Raw genomic sequence first — 12,031 nt, 5'->3', positions numbered from 1 at the left:
GGGCATGGGCGGAGCGATCGCGTCATCCGTGACGCGATCCTCTGCCGGCGCCTGTCTCCGCTCACCCGCCACAACATCCCGCCGGCCATACGGAAGCGCCGGTGGGATGTTAACCCGACGATCGCCGCATACAAAGTGTATAATACACTTTGTAATGTTTACAAAGTGTATTATACAGGCTGCCTCCTGCCCTGGTGGTCCCAGTGTCCGAGGGACCACCAGGGCAGGCTGCAGCCACCCTATGTCGCACCCAAGCACACTGATTTCCCCCCCCTTGCCCCAGATCGCCCACAGCACCCCTCAGACCCCCCTGCCCACCCCCCAGACCCCTGTTTGCACCCAATCACCCCCCTAATCACCCATCAATCACTCCCTGTCACTATCTGTCAACGCTATTTTTTTTATCCCCCCCTGCCCCCTGCCCTCTCCTGATCACCCCCCACCCCTCAGATTCTCCCCAGACCCCCCCCCCTGTGTACTGTATGCATCTATCCCCCCTGATCACCTGTCAATCACCTGTCAATCACCCATCAATCACCCCCTGTCACTGCCACCCATCAATCAGCCCCTAACCTGCCCCTTGCGGGCAATCTGATCACCCACCCACACCAATAGATCGCCTGCAGATCCGACATCAGATCACCACCCAAACGCAGTGTTTACATCTATTCTCTCCTCTAAACACCCACTAATTACCCATCAATCACCCATCAATCACCCCCTATCACCACCTGTCACTGTTACCCATCAGATCAGACCCTAATCTGCCCCTTGCGGGCACCCAATCACCCGCCTACACGCTCAGATTGCCCTCAGACCCCCTCTTATCAATTCGCCAGGGCATTATTTACATCTGTCCTTCCCTGTAATAACCCACTGATCACCTGTCAATCACCTGTCAATCACCTGTCAATCACCCATCAATCACCCCCTGTCACTGCCACCCATCAATCAGCCCCTAACCTGCCCCTTGCGGGCAATCTGATCACCCACCCACACCAATAGATTGCCCGCAGATCCGACATCAGATCACCTCCCAAGTGCAGTGTTTACATCTGTTCTCTCCTCCAAACACCCACTAATTACCCATCAATCACCCCCTGTCACTGCTACCCATCAGATTAGACCCCTATCTGCCCCTAGGGCACTCAATCACCCGCCCATACCCTCAGAACGCCCTCAGACCCCAGCCCTGATCACCTCGCCAGTGCATTGCTTGCATCTATTCCCCCCTCTAATCACACCTTGAGACACCCATCAATCACCTCCTGTCACCCCCTAGCACACCTACCCATCAGATCAGGCCCTAATTTGCCCCGCGTGGGCTCCTGATCACTCGGCCGAACCCTCAGATCCCCCTCAGATCCCCTTCCGATCACCTCCCCAGTGCATTGATTGCATCTATTTTCCCCTCGAACCACCCCCTGAGACACCCATCAATCACCTCCTGTCACCCCCTAGCACTCCTATCCATCAGATCAGGCCCAATACAACCTATCTCTAAAAGGCCACCCTGCTTATGACCGGTTCCACAAAATTCGCCCCCTCATAGACCACCTGTCATCAAAATTTTCAGATGCTTATACCCCTGAACAGTCATTTTGAGACATTTGGTTTCCAGACTACTCACGGTTTTGGGCCCGTAAAATGCCAGGGCGGTATAGGAACCCCACAAGTGACCCCATTTTAGAAAAAAAGACACCCCAAGGTATTCTGTTAGGTGTATGACGAGTTCATAGAAGATTTTATTTTTTGTCAAAAGTTAGCGGAAATTGATTTTTATTGTTCTTGTGACCAAAAATAAAATCTTCTATGAACTCACCATACTCCTAACGGAATACCGTGGGGTGTCTTCTTTCTAAAATGGGGTCACTTGTGGGGTTCCTATACTGCCCTGGCATTTTAGGGGCCCTAAACCGTGAGGAGTAGTGTACAAAACAAATGCCTCAAAATGACCTGTGAATAGGACGTTGGGCCCCTTAGCGCACCTAGGCTGCAAAAAAGTGTCACACATGTGGTATCGCCATACTCAGGAGAAGTAGTATTGGGGTGTATTTTTACACATACCCATGCTGGGTGGGAGAAATCTCTCTGTAAATGGACAATTGTGTGTAAAAAAAAAAATCAAAAGATTGTCATTTACAGAGATATTTCTCCCACCCAGCATGGGTATGTGTAAAAATACACCACAAAACACATTATACTACTTCTCCTGAGTATGGTGGTACCACATGTGTGGCACTTTTTTTACACCCTAAGTGTGCTAAGGGGCCCAAAGTCCAATGAGTACCTTTAGGATTTCACAGGTCATTTTGCGACATTGTTGGTTTCAAGACTACTCCTCACGGTTTAGGGCCCCTAAAATGCCAGGGCAGTATAGGAACCCCACAAATGACTCCATTCTAGAAAGAAGACACCCAAAGGTATTCCGTTAGGAGTATGGTGCGTTCATAGAAGATTTTATTTTTTGTCACAAGTTAGCGGAAAATGACACTTTGTGAAAAAAAGCCAATTAAAATCAATTTCCGCTAACTTGTGACAAAAATAAAATCTTCTATGAACTCACCATACTCCTAACGGAATACCTTGGGGTGTCTTCTTTCTAAAATGGGGTCATTAGTGGGGTTCCTATACTGCCCTGGCATTTTAGGGGCCCTAAACCGTGAGGAGTAAATGGTTTTTTTTTCATCAAAAACATGTTTGTCCACATTTTTCGTGCTGCATGTATACAGAAATTTTACTTTATTTGAAAAATGTCAGCACAGAAAGTTAAAAAAAAAACATTTTTTTGCCAAAATTCGTGTCTTTTTTGATGAATATAATAAAAAGTAAAAATCGCAGCAGCAATCAAATAGCACCAAAAGAAAGCTTTATTAGTGACAAGAAAAGGAGCCAAAATTCATTTAGGTGGTAGGTTGTATGAGCGAGCAATAAACCGTGAAAGCTGCAGTGGTCTGAATGGAAAAAAAGTGCCTGGTCCTTAAGGGGGTTAAAGCCCAGGGTCCTCAAGTGGTTAAAGGATACCACAACTGAAATGTGACATAATGAGACAGACATGTGTATGTACAGTGCCTAGTACACAGATAACTATGCTGTGTTCCTTTTTTTCTTTCTCTGCCTGAAAGAGTTAAATATCAGGTATGTAAGTGGCTGACTCAGCTCTGACTCAGACAGGAAGTGACTACAGTGTGACCCTCACTGATAAGAAATTCCAACTATAAAACACTCTACTAGCAGAAAATGGCTTGTGAGAGCAAGAAAGAGGTAAAAAAGGGGAATTTCTTATCAGTGAGGGTCACACTATAGTCACTTCCTGTCTGAGTCAGGACTGAGTCAGCCACTTACATACCTGATATTTAACTCTTTCAGGCAGAGAAAGAAAAAAAGGAACACAGCATAGTTATTTGTGTGCTAGGCACTGTTCATACACATATCTATCTCATTATGTCGCATTTCAGTTGTGGTATCCTTTAAATATTGGAGGTGGAGTTGTTAGGTTTAGGCATTATTGAGAGCTGTTAGGTTTAGACATTGGAGGAGAAGTTGTTAGCTTTAGGCATCTATAGAGGGAGGGCTTCCACTCTATAGATCTCCCACTATAGTAAAATATCGTTAAAACGTATTGATATTTTACTATTGGAATAGCCCACTAATCCCTAGTAGAATTTTTTTTAATTTACCAATATTCTACTTGTGGCTATTCCCAGCACCCAAATTCTTGTGGTGCCCATCTTAAATGTACACCCTGAGCATGCAGATCAGATGTTTGACTGAAATTTGACTGCATTTTGCATTGCCGCATGCTTGTTTCAGGTATGTGATTCAGATACTGTTGATGCATGAAAGATCAGCAGGATGCCAGGGAACTGTTATTGCTTAAATGGAAATAAATATGCATCCCTCTTAGTTCAGTTGTCCTTTAAAAAGAACCTAAGGTGAGAGTTATATGGAGGCTGCCATATTTATTTCCTTGTAAACAATGCCAGTTGCCTGGTAGTCCTGTTGATCTTCACGCGTACGTAGTGTCCCAGTCAAAACGCTGGAACAAGTTTATGGCTAATCCAGTAAAATCTGAGTCAACTGAGTCAGAGTACCTGATCTGCATATGCTTGTTCAGGGTCTATGGCTAAAAGTATTAGAGGCAGAGGATCAGCAGGACAGCCAGGGAACTGGTATTGTTTAATTACTTCATCCACTAGAGCGTTTGCAATTGCTAAATCGCAAAATTGCAAATCACTAGCAATGTTAAAATCGCTACGGTTTGCTAAATAACATAGGAATTGCGGTAGGTAATTTCCACTACCGCGATTCATTTTTTACTAAATCGAGATCGCGCCACGGAGCGATTTTTGCCACGATTTTGCTATGTAGTGCATAGCATAGCAAAATCGCGATCGCACACATTGGGAAATCCCCGGGAAATTTTGGACTTTGTTGAATCGCAATCGCTAGCGTTTAGCACGAACGCTAGTAATTGCTAGTGGAAAAGGGCCCTAATGGACAAGAGCGATTTTCACCTTTCAGTGCTGATCCCTTTCATTTGCCAATAGCTTTATCACTACTAATCACAATGAAATGATCTATATCTTGTTTTTTTTTTTTCACCACAAATTGGGCTTTTTGGGGTTGATATTTGTTTTCAGTAATTACTTTATTTTCTATGCATTTTAAAGGAAATACAAGGAAAAAATGTAAAAAATACACTATTTCTCCAATTTCATCCCCTATGATTTTAATGTAAACACTGCTACTGTACATAAAACCCACACATTTTATCTGCCTATTTGTCCTGGTTATCACGCGATTTTAATTATGTCCCTAGTACAAAGTATGGTGACAATATATAATTTGGAAATAAAGGTGTATTTTTTTTTCACTATTGTCACGTGCATGTGCATGTGCACGGGGATGCACGCGCACGCACGTGAGCGCGCACGTGCTTTCGCACAGCGGCAGCAGCACTTTCTGACTTATAAAAATGTCCTGGAGCCATTAAGAGGCTCTAGCAGGACGTTTCTGTAAGTCAGCATGTCCTTAAAGGGGAACTGAAGAGAGAGGTATATGGAGGCTGTCATGTTTATTTCCTTTTAGACAATACCAGTTGCCTGGCAGCCCTGCTGATCCTCTGCCTCTAATACTATTAGCTATAGCCCCTGAACAAGCATGCAGCAGATCAGGTGTTTCAGTGGTTCAGACTTATAAGTCTGATCTGACAAGACTAGCTGCATGCTTGTTTCTGGTTTTAATCAGATACTACTGCAGAGAAATAGACCAGCAGGGCTGCCAGGCAACTGGTATTGATTAAAAGGAAATAAACATGACAGCCTCCATATACCTCTCTCTTCAGTTCCCCTTTAAGTGGTTCAAAGGAAATAAATATGGCAGCCTCCACATCACTCTCACCTTAGGTTCCCTTTAAAAGCACACATACAGCCAAGGTATGAAACTTGTCTTAACCACTTGAGAACTGCAGGGCTAAACCCCCCTAGTGACCAGGCCATTTTTAGCAAAATTGGCCACTGCAGTTTTAAGGCCAAGCTGCAGGGCCGCACAACTCAGCACAGAAGTGATCCCCCCCCCCTTTTCTCCCCACCAACAGAGCTCTCTGTTGGTGGGGTCTGATCGCTCCCCCCATGTTTATTTTTTTTAAATAAATATTATTGTTTGTTTTTTTTCTCTAAAAACCCCTGTTTCTTTAAATTTCTTACCTCCCTCCCTCCCTCCCTCCCCACAGCCAGCCAATTATGGCGATCGGCTGTTATAGGCTTCTGCCTATGAGAGCCGATCGCTCTCTTGTCCCCCATGGGGACAGCCGTGTCACACGGCTGTCCCAAGTGCAGCGCTGCTGCTCATCGCAGCGCTGCACCTAGTAAATAGACGGCGTGATCGCCGTCTAACAGTCTCCCGAGCGGCAATAGCCGCTCGGAGACTGAAGGCGGGGCGGAGCTCCGCCCTCCGAGCATGAGATGCGCGCGCACCATGCGCGCGATCTCATGCAAAACAGAGCCCCAGGACTTTACGCCAATTGGCGTTAGGCGGTCCTGGGGCTGCCGCCGCAGCCACGCTCACTGGCGTGACGCGGGCGGCAGAAGGTTAAAGTGTACTTTAACTGTGTTGAAAATTTTGTAACAGAACTGCATAACAGTAGTAGTATGAGGGGAAGGTGTAACAGAAGGGGCTTGATTCACTAAGACAAATACCATGCCTTATCAGAGTTAACACGCCTTATCAGAGTAGCATAGCGAGCGCAACGAATTTATGCCAGCTAATTGGCAATGGCGAGAGCTCCTCTTGTCCTGCTTTGAGCCCATGCGGGTCCAATTACTTTAAAGCCTAGGTTCTCAGCGTGTGGTACGCGTACCCCGGGGGGACCTCTGATGGTTCCAGGGGGTACTCGGGCTTAATATACTTAACCAAGAATAATAAATGTATTGTTTTAGAAAATAATAACTCTTATTTAAACAACACAAAATTAGTATTTTAGTTAATTAAGAGCAATAGTGAATGCTTGGAAATGGTTTAGAACCAATAATCATGTACGATGATTACATATATATTTGTCAAGGGATACTTGTGATAATGTTTACTATGCTAGGGGGTACTTGGTGAGTACAGATTTAAAAGGGGTACATACCAATAAGATGTTAAGAAACCCTGCTTTAAAGGACATTGTCCCCGCACTTTGATTGGCCCACATATCTGTAGTGCATTAAAAAAGCTATACCTTTATAATGTGTGTGAAATTTGTAACAAGACCTCATTTTTTTATAGATTGTGCTTTTTCACAATAGTACCACTAGATGGCAGTATGGGATTTCACACGAAGTGCCATTTGTTTTTATATCCTGTGAATTCAGTATGTAGGGTGGATAGCTTATGTTTGTTATTTTTTTTTGTCATTTTCAGTGTCTCTTTGGACTGGGGGTTTGTATTCTTTTCTAGGTATCTGCTCTGTGATTTACAAACCTTTATACAATCACCCATTTGCATTTTCATTCAAACTGCCTGGGCTTCATTGCAAGCTTTAAACTGACTGCAGACCTGTGTTATGTACAGCAGGCATCCATCCAAACCATAGCAATTCTACTCAATCCACTGACTGCTCCGCCTAAACCCAAAGCATACTTCCACCCCTTCATCTTTACTATGTGCCTGCCTCAATCCTTCTCATCTGTCATACCCACCTACATAATATGTCCTGTGCTGGATCTAGCAGGCAGTATTTTGCTTATTATCAAACTGGATCTAGTTTTCTGATTTATAGCACACAATGGGCCAGTTTCACTTAACTTCACTGTTACTTACACAGACTACACAACGTGCATTTGGATATCTGGACAATGCATTCATTATGATTATTATTATTAATTCATTGCTAGGATAAAGTGCATTACTCTACTTTTATAGCATGTGTTATCCTGGCAACATGGACATCACCCAGGTTATACGGCTTGCACCAATTGCACAATTCGAGTTACGTTGTCTGCCTGCACACAGCAGTCCAAAAGAAGTTTTGTGAAATGTACCCTATGTAATTTACTGATAATTCTGTCATCTAGGAATTATCTAGGAATTATTATATTATATATATTATATTATTATATATATTATTCAGCAGTGATGCCCTGGGAGATATCTCAAGCTCACTCCAACCTGAATTATCGCAAATTCTTTCTGTTTTAAGAAAGCAAACTTTTGTTTTTCTAGGAATTAATAGTGAGAGAATACTCTAACCTTCTTACAATAAAAAGCATACCATTCTATTTATTATTTTCTTCTGGGCCCCTCTGTGCTGTTTCTGCCACTCCCTGCTGCAATCCTGGCTTGTTATTGCCAGTTTTGGGCAGTATTTACAAACAAAAGACATGGCTGCTAACCAGAGTGTGATAGGCTGAGAGGAGCTCAGTCTGTGACTCACACAGAGCCTGCAGCGGGGAGAGGGTGTGTATAGCTTCTATCCTATCACAAGCAGAGCAGCACATTCCTACCTGAGTGCCTGAGCCCGACAAAGCCATCAGAGGAAATAAGATTAGATTATATCACAGAGATAATACAGCCACTGTGCAACTAGGAAAGGCTGCAGTAAGACCGACCACATTAGAACAGGTATAGGAACTTATAGGACAGAAGAAATAAGGCTGAACATTTTGTTACAGAGTCTCTTTAAAGTCTAATTATGTATTTATAGACAGACTACTCCCCAATTACAGACAACAGCTCCTGCTGCATCTTTCTTGATCTGCTGTGCTGTGGTGGTGTTAATGGCTTCTATTCATTGGCTAGTAATTCGTGTTATCTACGGGGGAAGAGGTCTGACTTGCAATAGTGATGAGAATAGCTCTGCTGAGATTTCTAAGCAGTTATTGGGTTAAGGTTTAATCATGTCTGAGAAATCTTTAGAAAGGCACCCTTAGACATATTTTCACTTGACATGGTCTAATGAATAGTGGCCACTTATGCATTCAGCAGGCGTGCACCCTTCATGCAACTTGTGTATGAGATTAAAATGGATTGCTTTTATATTCCCAGTTGCATGCTTTCCAGTGGCTTTTCTGGATCTTATGCAAGAGCCTTTCTAATTTTAGTTTCCTCATCTGTTTCTCATTAGCAGTTTGTCTATGAAGCCCCCTTAGCAATTTCAAGTAGTGCGCAGCTAGGAATTTATATGGGCTATGCACTGCAGCATATTCAAGAAAATACACTGCTTTCGTAATTGATATTATTGTAGTAGTAAATTACAAAAAGTAATTTCTAAGATGGTCAAGACAGTCTAGTAAGTCTTTTTTTTAAAGATTCTTTTTATTAAGGTTTTAAAGACATTACATAACATGTAAACACAAAAACAACAAAACAAAAAAACAAACAAAAAAACATCTCCACCACACGCAGGTGAGGAGATAAAGAAAAGAATAACAAGTTACAAGAAGAGTTACTTATTACATCAGTCACATGAGATAATATAAGCACAACTTGGTAAGCAAGATACAAAAGAAGCAATAACGTCCATATAAGTACTCCATTCAACCCCACAGGACAGTGACCCAGTTTATACCAAAAGTATTGTATCACAATTCTTAGCACAGAAAAGAAAAACGGTCACCTTAAGCATAATTGGATAGAGGCAGTTTCCCCCTGTCAATCCTATAACGTATGAAACAGTTATATGGTGTCCTTGTTTGAAGTCCAAGGGCCCCAAACCTTTTTAAATTTATGAGCATATCCCCTTGCAATGTATGCCGCTTTATATAGGTGAAGAGAGTTATTTATTAGCTTTTTCCAGTACTGGATGGTAGGCGGAGTGGGTTTCTTCCAGTTAAGTACAATCGCTTTCCTATAATAGAATAGTAGTAGCAGTAGGGTATTGTACCGTGTTAGCCATCAGTAAAAGCAAGAAGTTTTAAATCAGGATGATACCATTTATTGGCTAACTACAAATGAATAAGAATAAACAAGCTTTCGGCCTTGCAGCCTTCGTCAGGTTTGCATCCTGTTAGTTTGCAAGCTGGTGGTACAGACAGCTTATATACATGCAACATCAAAAGGGAAAACATATATTTTTTTCAAGCATAAATACTTAAGATGCCTTAATACAAACAGACCATCTAAATGGGGTAAGATAAGGATCCTTGTTTACTCCATTGCTCACAGACCTGGTATTTAGGATTGACCCAGAGGTATCGTACATTCTTAGTTCACAAGTTCAGCTAGAGTGGCTGAGACAGTTCATATATCATCAATCTCATACCAATATAGAAAGTTGTTGTCCTTATTCAAACCCTTCTGCACAGCTTTGAACCACTTTATAAATTTTGTTTCTGCTATTAATCGGTCATTTGACGTTTTGAAGCCGCCCTTCAGGGCAGTGACACGAAGATCATCCATGCTGTGTCCGTTGGACCGAAAGTGTGTAGCAACTGGGAGTCCAGATTTGGTATCATTAATAGTGAGCCTGTGTCCATTCATACGTTTGCGCAGTGTTTGTCCAGTTTCTCCCACGTACATAACATTGGGGCATTTAGCACACATGATCAGATATACCAGATTGGTGGACCCACAGGAAAATAATAGAATAGGAGTAGGCCTAATAAACTCCTTTGTGGTCTGGTTGGAGCAAGAGTGTGTATATTCCCAAGTAGGCAAAACATTGGTTCAGGAGAAATATGTGTTTTAGTGACTGACCCAACTATCCGACAGATATCCCTCCACTGTGAAACAATTAAAGGACATTCCCAAAAAATGTGTTCAAAGTCAGCCAAGACAGCACCGCAGCGCCAGCAAAGACCCGAGCCATTACTATCAAATTTAAGTATTTTGGATGGGATCAGGTATGCCTGATGGAGAATTTTAAACTGGATTAGCTTGTCTCTGGTGGAAAACAAATACTCGAAGGGTTTAATCCAGACATCTTCCCAGTCCTCATCATCCAGGTCTGGGATGAGCTTAAGCCATGGTCTCTTATAAGTAGTAATATGATGCTCAGTAATCAAAATTAAGTTTTGATAAATATTCGAAATAGCTTTAGTAAGGTTTTCGTTTGTGACCACTTCCTCTATAGCAGAAGGGATCAGTTTAATTGGCTCATGCCCAAACTGCGCCGCGTATGCATGTCTCTAAAAAACAATGGTGCATGAGCCAGTCCGGGGCCCCCGGGAACTCTCACTGCCCGGGGCCCCAGAACCAGCATCTAACACCATATGTGAGCGCAGCCAAACCCTTGGAGCTGCCACCGCCAAGGCCTGTCTCCTACTGCTCTAAAACTTACCAAACACACAAATGGAGAGAATGCGTATGCATGTCTCAACTGTATATACCTGAAGTAATAGTGATTAGGGAGTGAGAATGTGTTTTTAAGTGTGTTGAAGTCCGTTAGGCTTCTTGACGTAATTATGTGCTCTAGATGTGTTACTCCCTTTTTTAATACAAATTATCGGATCAGGGATCATGAAGAAATGCGGCAACGAAGGGTTATTCCATAGTGGGAGCTTGGGAGAAAGCGTGGTGTACGAGAGAGAATGCCATGTCTGTGCCACACTCCATGCCTGAATCACCACCTTCATATTTACCGTTAGAGGGTATGGTGCCTTTTTACCACGGTAAATGATTTGGGCCAGTGCTTGATACGAGCCTAACCTAGCTGCCTCCAGTACCATGGCCGAGTTGGACTTGTCCTGTGTGAGCCACCAGTGAGTGGTCACCAGCTGACTGGCTATAAAGTACTTGTACAGGTCCGGGAAAGCTAGGCCTCTCTCCCCCCAGGGCCGCTGAAGCTTCTTGAGGCTTAGTCTAGCAGTTTTGTTATGCCAGATAAAGCTGGACAGTATAAGTTAAAGAGACACTGAAGCGAAAAAAAATTTATGATATAATGAATTGGTTGTGTACTATAAATAATTACTAGAAGATTAGCAGCAAAGAAAATATTCTCATTTTTATTTTCAGGTATATAGTGTTTTTTCTAACATTGCATCACTCTATAATATGTGCAGATTACACAACACTCAACATTCAAAATGAGTCTTTCAGAGCAGTCTGTGAAGTAATGAACTCTCCTCTAGCAGAGGAAAAGTAAACAGTTCAATTACAGTTGAGATAACAAAAGTCAGATAACAGCCCTCTCCACGACTAAGTTAGTCGGAGAGCTTAATAGCTTTTTTGCATAGAGATAACAACTGGAGTTTCTCAACTCTTCCTGTACTGGAAACAATTAGACTGATGTATCTGATCTTAATGTTTTTTTTTCTTAGCTGTACTACACATACAAATCATAATATCATCATTTTTTTTCGCTTCAGTGTCTCTTTAAGCTGTGTGAAAAAAGTTTTGTGGACCCAGACCGGGCAATTACGAAATAAGTATAAATATCTGGGAAGAAGTTTCATTTTGATTAAATTAATTCGGCCAATCAAGGACAGAGGAAGGCCACGCCAACCCAGGAGCCTTCTTTTGGTGAGCTGGATTAGGGGTAGCAAGTTGTCAGAGAAATAGTCTGATGAATTGCTTGAAATGAAGATTCCAAGATACTTTGTCTTGGAGA

The sequence above is a fragment of the Hyperolius riggenbachi genome, chromosome 3 (assembly GCF_040937935.1).
Source record: "Hyperolius riggenbachi isolate aHypRig1 chromosome 3, aHypRig1.pri, whole genome shotgun sequence".
NCBI lineage: Eukaryota > Metazoa > Chordata > Amphibia > Anura > Hyperoliidae > Hyperolius > Hyperolius riggenbachi.
The sequence above is the reverse complement of the archived record's forward strand: the minus strand, read 5'-3'. Positions refer to the sequence as shown.